This window comes from Triturus cristatus, chromosome 7, assembly GCF_964204655.1.
Source record: "Triturus cristatus chromosome 7, aTriCri1.1, whole genome shotgun sequence".
NCBI lineage: Eukaryota > Metazoa > Chordata > Amphibia > Caudata > Salamandridae > Triturus > Triturus cristatus.
Window position 1 is genome coordinate 1,110,712,489 of NC_140590.1, and position 21,331 is coordinate 1,110,733,819.

A 21,331-nucleotide genomic window follows, 5' to 3' on the forward strand; every position below is an offset into this window, starting at 1 on the left:
AGTGATGATTATCAGATGAAATAACAATAACGGAGAGTCTTCACGTTTCTTTGGGTTTCATGAATTGCTATGACTGTGCTATAACTACCCTGCATAAGCTCAAAAGAATAGAAATATTATAATGAAATGTTTTATGTATATGTTTATAAAAAATTGCACTGTGATTCAGGTAACAGGAAACCAAAATATATTTCAAAAACAAGTAATTTTGTGTGCCAATTGAAAGACTTGAACGAGAGAATGAAATAAGTGACATTTTGTAAGGCGTACTACTCCTTTAAGGGACAGGAAGGAGACTTCTCCCATCATGTAAAAACTAGGGATTATTTTTATTGCCCCTAAATACACCCCTAAAGGTACGAGATGCGAGCAGGTGGGCCGAACTGTAGTAAGGAGCCAGCATGGAGCCCCCACAAAGACACAGCAAGCTGGAACCAGAGCCCGCCAGAGACCGCAGCTCTATCTGGTGCTATATGGCACTATCTGGCAACTATCAGCACCTGGTCCTGCTAGCAAGGTACGAGGAGCAGAGAGTGGCTGGTGTGCAGTGTGTGGGTTGTGGTGTGCGTTCTGCCGGCTCACATAGTTATGGGGGGGCTCACACAGGAGGCAGAGGAGAGGCACGGCAGGGGTCAAGAGAGCACAAGAGTGTGGCCGCCATTAGGTGTGGACTCTGAGTGTAGTGCCCAGGAGCCCCGCGCAGGTGGCCCAACTAGGTTGGGTGCAGCTTGCGGCACCCAGCATGCCCTGCTCTCGCGTACCTCCCTGCCACCTCACTGCTTACACCACCCCTATCACCCCCACTGCTTCCAGTCCAGCCTAGCCGTGCTCACTATCTAGCCCATTTGCCCATTTGCCCACTCGCCACAATAGTATCACATCGCTCCCCCTGCTACTCTCAGCCAAGTCAGCCAAGCTAGCAGTAAGCAGCAAGCAGGCTCCCAGCCCCTCTGGACGCCGCACGTCGAAGTCATTGGCGAGAGCAACGCAGAACTGTACAGAGCTTCTAGTTGAGAGTTGTCGCAGGTCTGGTCAAGAAGGGTCATACAGGGTCACACAAGCAAGCCGCCTGCCATGTACAGCTGTTGCCTACCCGTCTGTCTGTCTGTCAAACTTCCATTCAACCTAATGACATCAACCAACACACTGGATAGCAGGGAAGATAGTAAGAGTGGCTTCATCAAAGGAAGTTCATCTGGACACACAGTGCGTGATCTCTGGACACAGAGCTGGAAACTGATCTACAAATTAAAATACAAATTCCCCTACAAATTAGAGGACAGACCTCTGAAAGGCAAATTCAAACATAAATCAATTTTTCCTCTCCTACGGACAGCTGTCCCCCTCACATCGCTCGGGAAGTCTTTCTCCACTTCCCCGAACCCCCCATCGCTCCTTAACAACTCCCTTACTAAGGGCATTGCCCCCAACCTCTTTAAGAGCGCGGAAGTTGTGCCCATTCTGAAGAAAACAGGCTCTGATCCTCTAATACCCAGTAACTTCCGCCCCATATCTCTGCTGCCCTTCCTGGGCAAAATCTTGGAGGCCCATGTCGCGAACTGCCTGAGCACTTTTGTACAGCACACCCACTACTTAGACTCACATCAAGCGGGCTTCAGATCCCAACACTCTACTGAGTCTATTGCTTTGGCAGTTCTCGACAAATTAAGGAAGGGGGCAGATCATAACATCACGCAGGCCTTAGTGCTCCTGGATCTATCGGCGGCTTTCGACATCGTCGACCACGATGTATTGGTCGACCGGGTCGAGAGCGCCGGGACTCGGGGCCTCTCACTAAATTGGATCGCCTCTTTCCTCAGCGACCGCTATCAAGCGGTCCACCTTGCTGATTTCTCCTCTGAGAAGAGAAGACTGTCCTGTGGGATCCCACAGGGCTCATCTCTTTCCCCTCTCCTCTTTAATCTGTACATCTTTACCCTGATCTTGGCCCTCCGAAAGAGAGATATAGTCACTTTTAACTACGCTGACGACCTCCAGCTAGTCTTTACCATCGACTAATCACCCTCTTTCAATCCACCATGAATTTTATTAGCAACTTGATGAACTCAAATCAGCTCAAGCTCAGTACCGATAAAACCGAGCTGGTTCTTACCGGGACCTCAGCCAATCCTTGGAACTCCAACTTTTGGCCTCAATCACTGGGATGTCCACCCTCCCCAGTCAGCTTGGTTAAAAGCCTAGGTATCATAATCAGTAGTGATCTCACCATGAAGGCTCAGATAAACTAAGTGGTCTCCGCCTGCTTCTTCCACTTGCAAAGAATTTGGAAAATTTGCAGATTTCTATCCAAAGAGGCGCTGATCCAAGTCACTCTTGCCCTTGTTATGTCGCGTATTGACTACGCCAACTCTCTGTACTCCGGCATCCCAGCTTACCAATCACACCGGTTACAACGGATGCAAAACCAAGCCGCAAGGTTTGTTTATGGCCAGCCAAAATCCCACCATGTGAAACCATTGCTTAAAAGTCTCCACTGGCTCCCTGTGACACAACGCTGTCTTTTTAAACTTGGCTGCACGATCTACAAAGCCCTTTCGTCCCACGGACCAGTTTTCATTGCCAGCAAAATACAGCGATATGTCCCCTCTCGAGAGCTACGCTCCTCTAACATGAACCTACTGACCCCCTGCCCATTCAAATGGAAAAAACATGGCGGTCTAAGATTCTCAACTCTAGCACCACAATTCTGGAACACTCTTCCTCCTGAATTGCGTCTAGCCCCCTCCTATTCTAAGTTCAGGAAATCTCCTCAAACATGGCTCTTTGCCTTGCCTACAATTAATTAATTCTCACTGTGTCTGTCTAAGCATTTGTCCCCGCTCAGCGCCAAGAAACCGTTGGTGAAAGCGCACTTTAGAAATTATTTTAACATAACATGAATCTTCTCGCTCAGAGCAAGAGAGGCAAATGAGAAAGAACAAGGCCAATATCAAAATGAGCAAAATTACCGGCGCCGGAAGTAGAACAAAGCCGGCAAAGTCAGCAACAAGGGACCAAGTGTGGCTGGAGTTTAACCTCTTTCTGCGCTCATTAAACCCAAGCTCAAAGACAAACCTCAAATCCAACAGCAAGTCAATCTGCAAATATTTTATCTCAATAATGCCTGGACAGGAAATACTGGGAAAGAGTGAGTTGTACAGTAATGCACTAATGCATTCAATGCTACAATCAAAAAAGGGCTTGAGTCAGAGCCAGGAAACGAGAAGCCAGGGCATCGGGAAACCGGGGAACGAAACACTGTCCCCCCCTGGGAACATCAGTGCAGCCTTTAACCTACACTGGGAAAAGAAGAAAGAAGAACTAGGGCACTGAGACTCTCAGGTTTTTGAAATCTTAACAGCGCCCGAGCACCCAGCGCCCCAGGAGGAGAGGCAAGACGCATCAGGCCTGATTCAGTGCCAGGAAAAAAAGCAAGACGCACTGGGGCAAGGAGACCCAGAAGTTCTTGAAATCTCATCAGCATCAGAGTATTTGGAATCCCGAGGAAAGAGGCATGACGCATCAGGTCCGAGAACTCTGGAAGTTCCAGAGATATCTTCCGCTCAAGAGCTATCAAACAAGGACAAAGACTACCAACATACGTACGGGGAGCTCACAACAGACTCACAGGCAGAGGGCAGAAATAGCCTGCACGATCAGTCCCTGTCCCCGTCCCAGTCATGGAGCCTATCAGCAATAACATTTTTCACTTTTAACCAAAGCCTACCCTTGACGGGAGTGGAACGGAAAGAAAATAGCCTCTCGGGAGAACAGAATCTCCTCCATTCCACCACCTAAACAAAGTGCACACCTCAGAATGGATGCCATAACCAAAATTCTTTACTGTTTTCAATCAACTCCACCTTATCAACGTCCATTAATGCGCTCACCTCGCAAACACAAAAACTAGAAATACAAATGGATACAATGCAGGCAATTGCGATAGCTGTGATCAACATTGAAGCCAAAATCAACACCCTAACAGGAAAACTGGATTTGTTGATGTCATTACCATCCGCCAGGTGCACGTGTTTACCAATAGTGGAGAAGCGTAACTCACTACCAGAAGTTTTAACATCTATTATCACAGAACTTAAGCAAAGACATCAGGTCACCATAGCCCAGCCCCACCAAAGAACACCCAAAAGAACATTAAAAGATGCAAATGGAATTAACGACACAGCGAGTGCTGCAAGCCCCCCCCAATGCGCCACTGCAATCAGCAATGTGGGGTGCGAATCACTGTGCAGGCAACACACCCGCAGTAGAAAGGACCACCGCGCAGAATAAAACTCAAGTCAGCAAACCGATTTTGTGTATGGATACACCTCCATCATCTTCGCAGATGGCAGCAGGGATGTACCAAAGTACATCTGAACATGAGGAAACCATCACAGGCAAAACCTCGCACAGTAACGTCGGCGGGACAATCAACCTAGAACTCACCACAGAAGCCTGCAAAACAATATCAAGGAGAGAAAAGAAACGCTTGAAAAAACAAGCTAAAAACAGGACACAACGGAGCCGGGCAAAGGAATTACAGCTGGGCCTGAGAGAACCAGATGGCCCTCAGAGCCAAAAAATACACGCAAAGAAGGCTCTCACACCAAAGAACCTGGAGCCACAGAAACTGTACCCGATTTTTCAGAAGGAACATTTTAGTGCTAGGCCCGGGAAACGGTCAGCCAAACAATATAACAACACCTAAAACAACTTCAATACCACATATCAAGGAGAGATTGACAGACAAGACGGAAGAGCAGACCCAGCATGCGCCGAAAGCGCCAACACAAACAGTCAGTGCAGGCAGCCTTTCTGTGGAGCAGTACCAAGAACGTAATAAGTGGGAAGCTCGGCCCTACGCTACGGAGAGAGAAATGACAGACCCCCAGCCACTGAACCACAACGCGGTCCGGAGGATCAAAGTCGCCCACAAAGACAGCGGAGCGACCATAACAAACGCACAAGGCTTGGCCACATACTTCACCCCGAAGGTCAATGGGCACAAGGGCAAAGGGAAACGGAGAACCCAATCACCATCTTTACTCCTGAATACACATCATGGGGAAGTTCCGACATTTTAAACAGGTCTAACATTTTGCAAATTCTTCAATGTATTCCAGAGCTCTCCTCGATCATGACCGAAGATCTCATCCAAGTACATTTCAAGCCATTGTGGGACAACACTAGAGAGTCATCAATATATATATATATATTAACATTTCTTTTTTGAGTTTTATTATAGGAAAACAAATTGCAGAGATAAACAATACCACTACATAACAATGACATTGCAGGTAGACCATTTGAACAGCGTGACAGATGCTGTTAGTCCAATGAAGGAGACAACCATAGTTTTGAGTGCCCAGGTGTCTTAGGTGGTGTCCTCTGAGCTGGCCTGTACGTGGGGGCTAAGAGATATTTCTCATGCCCTATCTCCATTCCCTTCAGTGTGTGGCGCAGTGCCAGCGTCCTCCGCGGAGGGATGTTCTAGGAGATTTGATTGGAGGGGGACCGAATGTCACGCGGGCGGAAGGAGGGTGGCAGGTGATCAGCATATGTGTTCAATTGTTCCTGACAATGTAGGAGGTCCTGCAGCCATTCTTTAAATTTGAGAGCCTGTCCTCTGCTCCATCTGCAGGCAATCCGACTCTTTGTGAGAAGGAGTGCCAGGGAGATGTAGCGCCGCAGCTAGTGTCGCTATGTGTCCCAGAAGTGTTACCAGGGGTTCATCGGGAACGCGTAGTCCAGTCATTTGGTCAAGCACCATCAGCACTTCTGTCCAGTAGCTCCGCATGGGAGGGCAGGCCCAAGCTAAGTGCCTAAAGTCTGCTCCCTCACAACCACAGCTGTCACAGTGGTCAGTATTGCGGAGATGTAGGCACTGTAAGCGTGCAGGGGTGTCGTAGTTCTGGTGAATATATTTCTAGTGTGTGATAATCAGTCTGCTGTTAGCAGATATTTTACCAGTCTGCCGGCAGAACAAGGACCACTCTTCATCAGTGATGCGGGAGCCCAGTTCTTCCTTCCAACGGGAACGAGCCAGAGGGGGAGAGTGTGTACTGTCTTGCTGGGTAGCACGGTATAACAACGATACCACATGCGTGGGGGGTAGTTTGTTGAAGGAGGGCATGCAGTGGATACACAATAATTTTTACTCCAACTGACCATACCGTGGTCATTAACATTACCTATAGATGGATTTAACAGATGAGCTGGGGAACTTATAACTTCACCACTAGGTGAGCAAGGAAGCAATTCCTTTTAATTTTAGTACCCTCACACACCCTAGTGGTGTCATGCTTCATCATCGGGTCACCCCGACGCCTAAAAGTCGGGGTGGGCTCAACCACAGTGTTGGGAGCGCTTTGAAGAAGTTGTAGACCAGGGAGGCTATAAGATAAAAAACCTCAGGCAGATCCCCGGTTTCCCTTTATTTTTGGATCTGTCTGGGTTGATTAAAAATAATATGAGTAGGGGTATATATAGGAATATTATGGTCCTATGACCCTAGTGCCAACATGTTTCAGTCCACCGTGGCCATAAAGGTCCAGGACTTTCTTCAGGGCAAATGAGACCACCCTGGGATACAGAAGGGGGAATTCCCTATTCTGTTTTATTTATAGACAAGGGTAGAGTAGCTACTCCTTGTATGAAAGACGGATTTAGTAATCTGTCTTGTGTTGTGAATCCATCTGTAAGAAAAAACACAAAGAAACACATATCCAACTTATACAAATCGGTTTGTATTATGGTTTTTCCATAGTGACGTGTTTCAAACTCGTGTTGGGAATCCAGAGCCACACCTATAAGTGCCAGGTGGTCAAAAGGCATAATAGTGTGCAGCTATATCCACGTCTGTGTCACTCAAGATTTGTGTCTCTGTACAGTTAATTGGCGTGTCTGATATATTGTGCGGTGGCGATTATGCTCGCATTCTATCTAGAAACAGTCAATAAACCGTGGATACTATCAATGAAAACAGACTCTCATAAAATCATCCCACATACCTCTCATTCACACCTTATCTGTGGTAAAACACAGTATTAAAAACATGCGTGACTCTTAACACCTATGGGTAATTGTGCAAGTATCTTTCGCTCCTGCATACTTGCTTACCCGCACTTCGAATGGAAGTCGTTTCTCAGGGGATGGAAGGGCTATTGGAGTAGCTCTGTAGTCAAACCCTAACGTTAGCCCCAGGGAAAATATGAAGCGAAATGGTATCAAACGCTTATGAAGTTTAGGGCATCCATGATCAAAAGTAATTGATGCTGATTCTTTTTCCGATAGGGAACCCAAAATTTTTTAAGGCATTCGTCCTAGCGCACCAGACTTACTTCGTCAAGAGTCCTGCTCCGCTTCGCCACCTATTAGGACCCGATCCCCGGCGTTTCGCGCCGTGTCACGGTAGTAGGGAAGTTTATACTTCCGTATTGTTTGTAGCGAGCGATAGGATTGGTCAGCGTCAGCACGTGATCGGGGAAGTTACCCGCACGGGATTGGTCAGACGTGACCTGTAACCCTAGCTAGAGGCCAATGGGAAAGGGGTTGGTCCAAGGGACGCCGAAAAGAACAAACATGGAACAATTGTTCCGTTTGTACATATATGCGTACACATTCAGTAAAACTCCTAGAATATGCCATTTAATTCTTAGAGAGAGTATTTTTTATTTATGATTTTATTTTATTTTATACTCACATACCGATCGAGATAGGATCTCAAGATATGGATGTTTTGTAAGTATAAGTACGAAGGCGATATTTAACGATCAGTTTTTCGTCTGCTAGGAGATCTAGTTCATTGATCCACTCCCGGGAATAGATTGGTACCCGTTAAAATTTTTTTGACATTCCTTTCTCATAATTCTTGATCCAGACATTAGCAGAATGTATTAGGGAGAGCATTTATTCAATGGTGGGTAAGAGTGTTTCAAAGGGTACTGTGTCAGTTTTGTATAAATGCTGCATTTATAAGATGGTTGATTTTCTCTAAAGTCTAAGGTTGTTAGAGTCTTACAGTATATGGTGACAGTGGAAACCAAGTAGGGAGATGGTAACACATGGAGGGTTCCCATCAGATTCCAGATGGTCACTTTTGAATTACTCCAGTGCTCATGGAAATTAATGTACTTCATCTATTTATTCAATTGGTTCCAGGGTATACCATCGTTAAGACCCTTCTCATGGGTCTTTAGACGATAGACCCATCGTTGTTCACGTTCTAGAAGCTTTTGCTGCAAGTTGTTCCCCATAGTGGTAACCTTTTCTAGTACTGTCCACTTCAGCTCTGTGTCCTTATGTTTTTTCTCCTGGTAATGGGCAGTAAGCCTTGTTGCTGTGACCGATCTACGTATAGTGCTTCTATGTTCGCTGATGCGGACTTTGATCATACGGCTCGTCATACCAATATACATCAGTCCGCAGGGGCATTTTATCATGTAGATCACAGATTCGGAGTTACAATTTGTGTGTGACCTCTGTTCCCATGGAAAGTTAAGACCCAATTCCAAAGTTTTGGTGTGTTCTGTAAAGGGGCAGGCTACACATGACCCACACGGGTAGTGTCCTATAACTGGTGACAACCCCCATAGCGTCTGTTGATTAGTCTGTTTTGGAATGAAGGAGTTAGTGTGTACCAAGGCATTTCTCAAATTAGAATTTTTTCTAAAAGAGAACATGGGTTTTTCAAAGGATAGCCTGTTTGATGTCAATATTGACCATTTTTTATTTATTATTTTTTTCAGGTCATTAGAGGATGAGTTATATGTTGTCACACATATAAGTTGGTCTGACTGTTCCTTAGTGTATGTCTCTAACAGTGCTTCCCTTGGTGTGTTGCGCGCTCTTTTATTAGCCCTTTGTATGATTTTGTTAGGGTACATCTTCTGTTGTAGTTTTTCACTCAGAATAGTTGCCTCTTTTTTGTATGTTTGGAGGTTGGAACAGTTCCTACGAATCCTCAAGAATTGGCCTACTGGTAAATTCTCTCTTAAGGATCGTGGGTGGGCACTATCAAATCTCAATAGACTGTTCCTGTCCGTGGGCTTTGTATACAGAGAACTTTCGAGTGTGCCATCTTTAGCTGTGAAGGTAACATCCAAAAATGAGATACTTTCTCTATTCACATTCATAGTGAAATGAAGATGTGGGTTTAGGGAATTGATCCATATCTTGAAGTTCTCAAGACTGGTTAGGTCACCTCTCCAGATCATAAGGACATCATCAATGTACCTGTACCATTTGCAGATATGCATGCTGTAAGGATTTTGAGTCCATATGTGTAGGTCTTCAAAATGACTGACGTACAGGCAGGCCAGACTAGGGGCGAATGTGCTCCCCATCGATGTCCCATGTATTTGTAAGTATAATTGATCTTCAAAGGTGAAGAAATTCTCTGTCAATGCCAAATGTATGAGGGTGATCACCCAGTCAATGGGTGCTGCCCACCCCCAATCTTCCTCCCTGAGGATCTCTTGGATCACTCTAATGCTCTCCGCCTGAGGTATGTTTGTGTATAACGCTTCCACGTCTAGACATACCATAAGATTAACGGCTGGATTGTATTCAACTTGTGTCAAAAGATTGAAGAGGTGTTTGGTATCTTGAACATACGATTTAATCTTCTTGACCAAGGGGCGTAAGAACCAGTCGGTATATTTTGACAGTGGTTCCAGAATAGAACCTATCCCTGAGACAATCGGTCTCCCCGGGGGAGGGTTCTTCCCTTTGTGTATTTTAGGGATGGTATAGAACAAAGGAATTCTGGGGTTCTCCTGGTTCAGAAATTCATGTTCTTTCTTCGTAATCCATTCTTTTGTCAGGGCATCGGTTGTTAGCGTCATGATAGTTGTTTTTATCCGTTGTGTAGGATCCCTGTTAATCTTTTTGTAGTATTTCGTATCAGCCAGTAAATTGAGACATGCTGTTCTGTAAGCGTTGGTACTTTGTATCACGGTCGCTCCACCCTTATCCGCTGGTTTGATGATAATATCCGTTCTGGATTGTAGGGTGGTTAGAGCTACACGTTCTTTTTTGCTCAAATTGTTGAATCCGTTTCTTTTGGGTTGAAGTAGTTCAATTTCTTTGTTGACTGCTTCCTCAAAGGATAAAACTTCTGGAGGCATCGTGTTGGTGGGGGGGAGAAAAGAGGATTTGGGTCTCAACCCCGTGTAAGTGTTGTCTTCAGCGGGTCTCTCTTTGTCTTGAAAGAAAGTTTTCAATCGTATTTTCCGAAAGAATTCACCTAACTCGCATCGCAGACGGAATTTGTCCAAATAGGTCGTTGGGACGAATCCAAGACCTTTATTCAGAATTGTTTCTTCGTCTGTGGTGAGGGTGACATCCGTGAGGTTTACAATTAATCCCTCGTGTTGCTTGTACTCGGCTGTTGTTCCCTGGTGTTGCTCCTGGTATTGACTGAGCTCCGTTCTTCTTCCCACTGAATTCGTTTGCCCCTTCTTCCTCGTCTCCCTCTTCTTCCGCCCTGACCTAAAAAATGTTGGTTGAAGTCCGGCTGATAGTATGGTCCTGTTGGGAATTGAGGGGGGCCGTGGTATTGGACTGGTCCAAAAGGGGCTGGCCAAGGAAACATCTGTTGATGTCCGTATCTTTGGTTGTAGTTACCCCTGCGAGGTCTTCTTGCCCTTCCACGCCAGCTCTTGTTTGATCCATCACTCGACCAGTCATCATACTCTGAATCAGATGATCCTGTTTGTTCGCTTCGTGTGGATCCTGAATCAGATGGGACTTGGCTTTTGTAGTCATCTTTAATATAAGGATAAACCTTCTCATGGCTGAATTTCTTCAGATCTTTCTGCAGTTTGTTTATCTTATTTTGCATTAGGTACTCTTTATGTTCATTTACTTCTTTATTTACTTCTTCGAGTTTCTTTTTATATAGAGTTAGTTTGATCTCTGTCAATAATGAGTCCTCACTGATCTTTATTTTTATCAGTAGGGCCTCTGACAAACGTTTGGCTGTATTGATTATTAAAATAAGCCAATCACGTGAGCATCTCCAAGCAATAAGAGACCATTCTTTTTTAAATTGGGGATCATCAAGGAAGATTCTTGGAGCGTTAGTCACCAGTAAGCCCGTAGGTGCCACATTGCCACGGAGATATTCTGTCATTATTGCCCCATGTAGCAGTATTTTCATCTGACAGCGTTTTAATTCTTTAAGCTCATCCCAATTTTGAGCTTGGGTCAAGGTCTGGTTAATATTAGTGTCTGATAGCAATGATGGACCCGCTAAGATTGCGGAGGCGTCTTCATCCGAAAAGCCAATACCGAATAGTTCGGCCATCTTATGTATATAGTGTGTAAGGTGATTAAAATAAGGTGAACGAGTGTGAGTAGTGGGAGAGAGAGTGAGAGACTGGAGATTCACCGAAGTGATTCCTTTTGCAGATATTTTCTGTGTGAAAACCCTACAGCTGTACGCTGCGCTAAACTTATTTTACACAGGGGCTATTTGAGAACTGAATTCTCGTGCCCAAAGGGTGGAGTGGATGTAGGTCAGAGTAACACCTCCCAATATCAATAGTTACACAATAATTTTTACTCCAACTGACCATACCGTGGTCATTAACATTACCTATAGATGGATTTAACAGATGAGCTGGGGAACTTATAACTTCACCACTAGGTGAGCAAGGAAGCAATTCCTTTTAATTTTAGTACCCTCACACACCCTAGTGGTGTCATGCTTCATCATCGGGTCACCCCGACGCCTAAAAGTCGGGGTGGGCTCAACCACAGTGTTGGGAGCGCTTTGAAGAAGTTGTAGACCAGGGAGGCTATAAGATAAAAAACCTCAGGCAGATCCCCGGTTTCCCTTTATTTTTGGGTCTGTCTGGGTTGATTAAAAATAATATGAGTAGGGGTATATATAGGAATATTATGGTCCTATGACCCTAGTGCCAACATGTTTCAGTCCACCGTGGCCATAAAGGTCCAGGACTTTCTTCAGGGCAAATGAGACCACCCTGGGATACAGAAGGGGGAATTCCCTATTCTGTTTTATTTATAGACAAGGGTAGAGTAGCTACTCCTTGTATGAAAGACGGATTTAGTAATCTGTCTTGCGTTGTGAATCCATCTGTAAGAAAAAACACAAAGAAACACATATCCAACTTATACAAATCGGTTTGTATTATGGTTTTTCCATAGTGACGTGTTTCAAACTCGTGTTGGGAATCCAGAGCCACACCTATAAGTGCCAGGTGGTCAAAAGGCATAATAGTGTGCAGCTATATCCACGTCTGTGTCACTCAAGATTTGTGTCTCTGTACAGTTAATTGGCGTGTCTGATATATTGTGCGGTGGCGATTATGCTCGCATTCTATCTAGAAACAGTCAATAAACCGTGGATACTATCAATGAAAACAGACTCTCATAAAATCATCCCACATACCTCTCATTCACACCTTATCTGTGGTAAAACACAGTATTAAAAACATGCGTGACTCTTAACACCTATGGGTAATTGTGCAAGTATCTTTCGCTCCTGCATACTTGCTTACCCGCACTTCGAATGGTAGTCGTTTCTCAGGGGATGGAAGGGCTATTGGAGTAGCTCTGTAGTCAAACCCTAACGTTAGCCCCAGGGAAAATATGAAGCGAAATGGTATCAAACGCTTATGAAGTTTAGGGCATCCATGATCAAAAGTAATTGATGCTGATTCTTTTTCCGATAGGGAACCCAAAATTTTTTAAGGCATTCGTCCTAGCGCACCAGACTTACTTCGTCAAGAGTCCTGCTCCGCTTCGCCACCTATTAGGACCCGATCCCCGGCGTTTCGCGCCGTGTCACGGTAGTAGGGAAGTTTATACTTCCGTATTGTTTGTAGCGAGCGATAGGATTGGTCAGCGTCAGCACGTGATCGGGGAAGTTACCCGCACGGGATTGGTCAGACGTGACCTGTAACCCTAGCTAGAGGCCAATGGGAAAGGGGTTGGTCCAAGGGACGCCGAAAAGAACAAACATGGAACAATTGTTCCGTTTGTACATATATGCGTACACATTCAGTAAAACTCCTAGAATATGCCATTTAATTCTTAGAGAGAGTATTTTTTATTTATGATTTTATTTTATTTTATACTCACATACCGATCGAGATAGGATCTCAAGATATGGATGTTTTGTAAGTATAAGTACGAAGGCGATATTTAACGATCAGTTTTTCGTCTGCTAGGAGATCTAGTTCATTGATCCACTCCCGGGAATAGATTGGTACCCGTTAACATTTTTTTGACATTCCTTTCTCATAATTCTTGATCCAGACATTAGCAGAATGTATTAGGGAGAGCATTTATTCAATGGTGGGTAAGAGTGTTTCAAAGGGTACTGTGTCAGTTTTGTATAAATGCTGCATTTATAAGATGGTTGATTTTCTCTAAAGTCTAAGGTTGTTAGAGTCTTACAGTATATGGTGACAGTGGAAACCAAGTAGGGAGATGGTAACACATGGATGGTTCCCATCAGATTCCAGATGGTCACTTTTGAATTACTCCAGTGCTCATGGAAATTAATGTACTTCATCTATTTATTCAATTGGTTCCAGGGTATACCATCGTTAAGACCCTTCTCATGGGTCTTTAGACGATAGACCCATCGTTGTTCACGTTCTAGAAGCTTTTGCTGCAAGTTGTTCCCCATAGTGGTAACCTTTTCTAGTACTGTCCACTTCAGCTCTGTGTCCTTATGTTTTTTCTCCTGGTAATGGGCAGTAAGCCTTGTTGCTGTGACCGATCTACGTATAGTGCTTCTATGTTCGCTGATGCGGACTTTGATCATACGGCTCGTCATACCAATATACATCAGTCCGCAGGGGCATTTTATCATGTAGATCACAGATTCGGAGTTACAATTTGTGTGTGACCTCTGTTCCCATGGAAAGTTAAGACCCAATTCCAAAGTTTTGGTGTGTTCTGTAAAGGGGCAGGCTACACATGACCCACACGGGTAGTGTCCTATAACTGGTGACAACCCCCATAGCGTCTGTTGATTAGTCTGTTTTGGAATGAAGGAGTTAGTGTGTACCAAGGCATTTCTCAAATTAGAATTTTTTCTAAAAGAGAACATGGGTTTTTCAAAGGATAGCCTGTTTGATGTCAATATTGACCATTTTTTATTTATTATTTTTTTCAGGTCATTAGAGGATGAGTTATATGTTGTCACACATATAAGTTGGTCTGACTGTTCCTTAGTGTATGTCTCTAACAGTGCTTCCCTTGGTGTGTTGCGCGCTCTTTTATTAGCCCTTTGTATGATTTTGTTAGGGTACATCTTCTGTTGTAGTTTTTCACTCAGAATAGTTGCCTCTTTTTTGTATGTTTGGAGGTTGGAACAGTTCCTACGAATCCTCAAGAATTGGCCTACTGGTAAATTCTCTCTTAAGGATCGTGGGTGGGCACTATCAAATCTCAATAGACTGTTCCTGTCCGTGGGCTTTGTATACAGAGAACTTTCGAGTGTGCCATCTTTAGCTGTGAAGGTAACATCCAAAAATGAGATACTTTCTCTATTCACATTCATAGTGAAATGAAGATGTGGGTTTAGGGAATTGATCCATATCTTGAAGTTCTCAAGACTGGTTAGGTCACCTCTCCAGATCATAAGGACATCATCAATGTACCTGTACCATTTGCAGATATGCATGCTGTAAGGATTTTGAGTCCATATGTGTAGGTCTTCAAAATGACTGACGTACAGGCAGGCCAGACTAGGGGCGAATGTGCTCCCCATCGATGTCCCATGTATTTGTAAGTATAATTGATCTTCAAAGGTGAAGAAATTCTCTGTCAATGCCAAATGTATGAGGGTGATCACCCAGTCAATGGGTGCTGCCCACCCCCAATCTTCCTCCCTGAGGATCTCTTGGATCACTCTAATGCTCTCCGCCTGAGGTATGTTTGTGTATAACGCTTCCACGTCTAGACATACCATAAGATTAACGGCTGGATTGTATTCAACTTGTGTCAAAAGATTGAAGAGGTGTTTGGTATCTTGAACATACGATTTAATCTTCTTGACCAAGGGGCGTAAGAACCAGTCGGTATATTTTGACAGTGGTTCCAGAATAATAATATGGGCATGCAGTGGAGTCATGATGGGGGTGAGGGCTTTTAAATCTTGCCGCAACCTGATATTGAAAAAATGTTCCAGGGTGTGGGTGGAGTAGTGTCAAAGAATTCCTCACTGGTTCAGAAAGTTCCCTTGACATATCATTTCCCCCAGGTTTGAATGGAGAGTTTTCGGAGAAGTCGGCGGCAGCTGCCCTCTTATGTGACGGGTAGATCAAGTCTGCCTTGGAGGGGGAGCAAGGGGGAGTAGAGAAAGGGTGCGTGGAGGCAGCGGGCTAAGTCCCGCCAAACGCTGATGGTGCACTCCACTGTAGCGGAGGCCAAGCGACGAGGGATGGCAGGTGAACTGAGGTATGTGGAACAGGGAGTTGGGTGCATATGACCTTCCTCCACTGCAAGGTGCGGCATGTAAGGGGGGGGTCCTCTAGTATGACGCGACGTGGGCCTGGACACAGCTAAAATATAGCTCCAAATCCAGGATTTCAAAGCCCCCAGTCTTGAAGGGTTGCATGAGAGTGTCCCAGTGCAGTCTAGCATGTTTCCCTACCCATGTGAGACATATAAGTTGTGTTTTTAGGGTTTTGAAGAAGTGTCGACTAGGAGCATAGGGGATGTTAATGAATAGGTAGAACAGTTTAGGCAGAATGACCATCTTAATCAGTGAGGCCCGCCCAGCTAAGGAGATGAGCATGGCGATCCATCTTGTGATCTTATCGGTGATGATGTCAAGTACGCTCCCATAGTTAGCTGTCATCAACTCGTTCCGGTTATGAGTGATGACTATACCGAGGAACTTGACTGTGTATTCACACCACGTGAGAGGGTAGTCTGGGATGTACCGCAGAGTGACATCCGTGAGAGGGAAAAGCTGGGATTTACCCCAGTTAATATTGACCCCTGGAGAGATGGCCTAAGAGGATGAACAGCAGTAGGATAGGGTTGACACCATCTTCCGGATTGTGAAGGTAGAGGGTGAGGTCATCAGCGTATAAGGAAATGAGAACTTGCCTATTAGGGTAAATAATGGAATGGACTCGATAGTGTTGGAGGACTTTAGCGGCTAGGGGCGCGATGGCCAGGGCAAAGAGAAGGGGCGAAAGGGGACGCCACTGTCTGGTGCCTCTGGCTATTGCGAAGGGAGAGGATCTAGGGCCATTTACTAGGCTGCTGGCCTGTATATAGCAGGTTTATCCATTCCAGAAATGGGCCGGGAAAGCCCGTACGCTGGAGGACATATGCCAGATAATCCCACTCTAGGGTGTCAAATGCTTTGGTGGCATCAAGGAAGACAGCCACCGTGTTTGTGTCAGGGTCAATGTCCTGCAGGACAGCGAATAGGGTGCGCAAGTTATGAGATGTGCCTCTACTCGGTACAAACCCAGACTGGTCAGGGAGAACCAGGGTGGTCATGAGGGGGCTGATCCAGTTCACGATCAGTTTGGCTAATAGAGAGGGGCCTGTATGATTCGCATTGTGCAGCCGGTTTTCCAGGCTTCGGGATGAAGATTATGAGTGCCTCCTGCATTATCTGGGTCAGTATGCCCGTCTCAGGAGCTTCCTCAAAAACATGCCGCCATCCTTCCCATGCAAAGTCTGATTCTTCCAAGGGACGTCGCGGCAGACGTGAGGCCTGGGCGGCCTAAAATGGCGACTACCACCACCACCTAATCTGGCGAGCACCGGTGTGGAGAGTCGTCAATATTAAAGTGGAAAATTGACTTCGTACCTCAAAAAATCATGATAGAAAAAAATCGATTTGTGAACTGGGGGATCACGGTGCACATTCCTAAAGAGGAGAGATACCCGTTTATGTTCAAAATCGGTACTAACATCAAAAAAACACAGAGCTTACGAAAGTCTTTTCTAAGAGGGACAGACTACGTTGCTCGTACCACAACATTTCCCAATTTAAGAATACACCTTTCACCCAATTCGACCCAACCAAGGCGCACTTTCACAGAAAGATTAAAAATGGATCACAAAAGAAACATCAAAGAGGGAACAGCAATAACTTGATCACTGCCAAGAACAAATTGCTCCTAGCATACAAAGAAACGGCTGTCCCAGCAGCAGATTGAGTGACATTGTGAAAGTAATTTCATGGAATGTGTATGGGCTAAAAACCACATTACAAAGCACGGAAGGATTTGATTTTCTACAGTCTGGGGACCTGTTATGTCTTCAAGAAACTTGGCTGCTAGACTCAGCCGTCATTCCAGGCTTTACAGAATTGTCCCAATTGCAAGGAGACCATTCAGAGACATTGTGGGACGTCCATTGACCAGCATTTTAGTTCCTCTACATTTTTTACTGTTAGCCCACAAGCAATTCTTACACCTATCCACTGAAGGTGTGAGAATTGCTTGTGGGATGAAAGTTAAAAATGTGGGAGCGCTAAAATGCTGGACAATGGGCGTCCCGCAATGTCTCTGAATGGTCTCCCTGCAAGGGGTCAACTATGTAAATTAGAGGGGCCACACACATTCCATTTTTGACCAGGGCCCCGGAAATGCTAGAACCAGCCTGGAGTTCAGGGCATAATCACAGACAAGCAAGAACAACATCACAACATCCACACCACATGTAACATAAAAAAGCACCACTCAGCACAACATATCTGCAGCAAGAAGTCATGTGCAGATACGCTGTCTACAGTGACATCTCCTTAAAATCATCACCAATTGAATAGGAACATGAGTGTGGGGTGAGGAAAGAGTCTCTCTAAAATTACTATAGTCATCATTGCACACAAATAAGGGTCAGTCCACATACTATGTGGAACAGAGGAGAGCAGACCAAGTAGGGTGTGCATGTGTACTTCACAGTAGGCCAACAAGGTGTTGGAATGAGTCAGTGAGCCTAGGTAGATGCCACAGCATATTACACGCCACTACCACACAATCACAGATCACCACAGCCCCCAAGCAGACATTGATAGGCCCATCACATACAATGGCAGACCATATCACACAATGACAGTCCATACAAAGCAACACAGAACAACATTTCTGACACAAACAGAAAACTCAAAGTAAGCACCACTGTGCATTTCACTCACAAGTGTGCTGCTGAAATAAATGACACCATGTGAGTATGTCTAGTACATCAACAACACTGAGTACACTGCCAACTCGCAGAACACCCACACACCCTCACTCTACCTCAACAAAGGAAGCACCAACTACTAAGTAGTGAATAAATACCAAAGTATCAGGAAGAGTCCATCTTGATAGCAGGAAACTCTGACCTGATACTCAGGACAACCCTCCTCCTCACACCTGCCTTCCACTCATGTGAATCAAAGTGAGTAAGTTAAGAAATGAAGAGTCACTTTGCAGATTAACAACCTTGGAACTGTTCACACTGCATGCCAAGTCCCTCAGACAGCTCACACGGAAACTTGGCCTCATACATTAAGTCAGCAGCAATGTATGACAATAAATAGACTAGCCTAGAGCAGAGTGCACAGTGCAGGAAAAACATGGAGAAAGCCACATAGCATATGTACATGACATGCAAGAGGAGCAACATATCATACTACACTTAGGCCATCATATCAGACATGGGTGGCACAGTGATTGAAATTGAACTAAAGTAACATCTGTGCAATATCTCTGAGATACAGCAATGCAAGCTATGCATTGGCCCAAGAATGATAGGAAGTGTCAGAAGCCATACATTGACCAGCCCCACATCGGTGTCAACTACATTGACATGTGTATGCCACCAGCACAACATACATGGCTCATTGTCACACTCCCTGACTGTCAAACCCAAGTATGACCTTCACACATATCCCTCATTTACCCATCTCACATCTTCACTACATAACGCCTGTGAGAAACACAGATAAAAGTGCAAATAAGGTCCTATGAGTTTCCTGATAACCAATGACACATCTTGGTGTGTATCTACAAATGTCAGAATCCCACTCAGGGATTTCTGAACCAATGGTGATCAAAATCCAATTGCCAAACACAATTCTCACAAACAACATCCAAATAAGTCCAACAAGTTCAGCCATGTGCAGGCAAACAGTGGATTGGCAACATGACCCTAGACAGCATAGGAATACACAGCATGTTTAAATGCACAGACACCATTCCCCAACACAATCAAAAAATATATTGTCAAATGGCAATCATGAACACTAACTGTGATCAATAGGAAACATCTGCTAACACAGACATAGACACTACACCATCTACCAAGGGAGTATGGTGTCAATGTGTAGCACAAGCATGCACTTGCCCACTCCTGACAAGAGACAGGTCAAATATTGAAGACCATAGCACAATTGTGCACTCAAAAGAAGCTCATGATCAAGACTCCACATTTCTGCATGTGACATTCACACAAGAAATGCACTACAAATTCAACACACATCTGAATGTGTTACAATGCACAAACTCCTCACACACAATGTTATGCAAATAAAACATCACAGACACGGACCTGTCAGTAGAAAGAGCCAACACAGGCCAAACACTGCATCCATCAACAACAAATGCACAACATATGCACATACTAAATCATCACAAAGCAATCTCAGCTGGACATCAGGGGGACTCGCACCAGGCAGGACAAGGCAACATACGCTACACAGCAGTGCCTGCACAGTAAGCAGCATATGAACACCAACAAAACCAGTATCACACAAACCTGAGTGCTCCACTATTAACTTACACACCACAAATTTTCACAGGCCACAGATCACATCACATTCAGGAAGGGTAGCAGTACCTAAGCAAACAGACATACACCTTAGCTATCACCTACTGCTGCACAACTTAGGAAAACCCAGATGCAGCGAACATGACTAGATGACTATGCTGGTAAAACATATCCACTGCACATGAGCAACCATGACTGCAATCAAGTAGAAGAAAATACCACATAACAAATTGTGAAACTGTCCTGAGTGGCACAATGGTCCTGTACACAGATCATCTTCCCACAGTATCGTGTCACACTATGAAGTGGTGGGGAGACATGGGGTGGAAGATATTAGACTGAAGTGGTGTGTACATTAATATTGGACAGGTGAGGAGTATACAGTGCAAAAACACACAGAGGAGTAACTCACAATGTGTAGGCATCAAAAGCCCCTATAGGGGATGGTATGACTCTTCATACCACATATGGGTCAAGTAACAGCAATGTATGAGAATCTCACATATAATGTAATTTTACCTGCGCAGGTTAGCACAGTGACCACAAACTTAAAAAAAGCCATGGATGATCAACAAAACACAACACAGACATTGCAATGACACACTCTGCCTACTCACAACTGACAGCGAAAACAAGTAGGTGTACCCCAGGATTCCAAGGTCAAATCAAAACACTGCACAGCACTTAACCAACAACTCCTACATGTGCCCACAATCTGAAGCACATGTCTGATAATGTAAATAAACAGGCACTCATTAATTGGATCATACATGTGTGTAGGTGTCATTTTCAGGGGCACATACACCTCAACACTTCTGACAATGACAGGCCAATCACACTGTATGACGACTCAAGTGCACACATTCAAATGTGCCCGTGTGACCATGAATCCAGGCCTACATAAGATGACTACACATCTACACTGTTGTTCACACATCAAGATAGATCCCACAGATCTGACGGACCCTGTCCACCCACAAGTTATCCTGTGGATAGAATTCACTTCTGCTGTGGTACTGCATCCGAATATGATATTTGTACAAAATTGGAGACCTGGCAATAGAATGATTAGGATAAGAGTAGATCATCACAGAAAACCATCATTGCACACCCAAGCCTCTGAGTCAAGAAGAACAAAAGTGCCTGTAACGTCTGGCAACCTCTGAAAAAGAAAATCAAGTAATTGCCAATGTGAATGTGGCATACAGAGCATGTGTCACATGAACATATGCACATAGGTTGCACTATTCCATTAGTGAGGGCGGCGACAAAGCACACAACAGTCTTTATTATATAATCCCTGGATAGGCATTGTTGGACTTGGCCCTTCATGGCAGGTTCACCCCTGATCTTTTTGCCTTAAGCTCTGACATGGTGGTAGTGATTTTAGGCCTCTGGGCACTTTAGCACTGTGGCCCAGTGTAAAGTGTGTGTGCGCTCTGAGTGCATGTGGTGAGATTGGCCTGCCCTCCCATAGGAATGCATGGGGGATATGTGTGTCCATGGTAATTCCTGGTATGAGAGGAGTGCAGGTTCGAGTTTAGTATGTGCAGACTCGTGACAATAA